The following is a 1,100-nucleotide window of genomic DNA, read 5'->3' as shown; positions in this document are numbered from 1 at the left end:
CTCCCCTCAGTCCCCTCTCACCCTTTTTCTCCCCTCTCCCTCCTCCCCAGTCCCTTCTCACTCCCCTTCTCCCTTCTCCTCAGTCCCCTCTCATTCCCCTTTTCTCAGTCCCCTCTCACCCCTCGTCTCCCTTTAGTCCCTTCTTACCCCAAAACCCCTTCCCCGTTACTCCTCCCTCTCCCAACCCTCTCTCACTTCCCCCCCTCTTTCAATCCCTCTCCCCCTCCCCCCTCTTTCAATCCCTCCCCCCTTCCCCTCACCCCAGCCGAGGTTGAATCCTTTGCAGTCCGCTGGATGTAGGATGTTCTCGAGGACCCTCCTTTGGACACGAACTCCTCAGGGGATAGAGAAGGACGTCAGGAGGGGGGGGGGGTAAGGAGGAGAAGGGGGGTTAGGGGAGAGGACGAGGGGGGTTAATAAAGGAGGAGGGGGATAGGTTAGGGGAGAAAAAGAGGGGGTGTCAGGGTGGGGGAGGGAGTTACAGAGGAGGAGGAGAGGATGGGTTAAGAGGGAGGAGGAGGGGGTGGGTTAAGGGTGGGGGGACGGGAGTTACAGAGAAGGAGGGGGGTGGGTTAAGGGGGAGGAAGAGTGGGTCGTATGTGGATGGGGAGAGAGGGGGGGTGAGGGCTTGAGAGTTGGGGGTGGGGGATGGGGGAAGGGAGCGGGAGGTGAGTCATACTGGATTTTTTAAAGACCTTGAAGGGTATGAGTCGGAAGAATGGCGGAAATGTTGTTATTCATTTTGATGACATGATCGAAATGAATTTTTTTTTGTGTTTGTGCTTCATTCACCCTTTTTTGTCGTAGGTACATGCATATAGCTTTGGCAGAGATTAAAGTTTCATATAGTCATTCGTTCATTTACTCTCGTCTTCTTTCACACATTTCGTAGTACAAATCCCAGTTGTTGAAACCCGCCTTAAAGACTATATATCCTTAATATATTCATTGCGGAATCTAAAATTACACACTCCCTCATGGAAAAAGAGATAAATCCTACAATACGACCCGTGATGTAGGATTGTAGGCAGGACACACTGTAGCTTGGAAATACGAGCAGGGGAAATGGCAGAGGTGACGGCAAAGCGCGAGATCGACCG

This window comes from Penaeus monodon, chromosome 19 (assembly GCF_015228065.2).
Source record: "Penaeus monodon isolate SGIC_2016 chromosome 19, NSTDA_Pmon_1, whole genome shotgun sequence".
NCBI lineage: Eukaryota > Metazoa > Arthropoda > Malacostraca > Decapoda > Penaeidae > Penaeus > Penaeus monodon.
Note: the sequence above shows the minus strand (reverse complement) of the source record.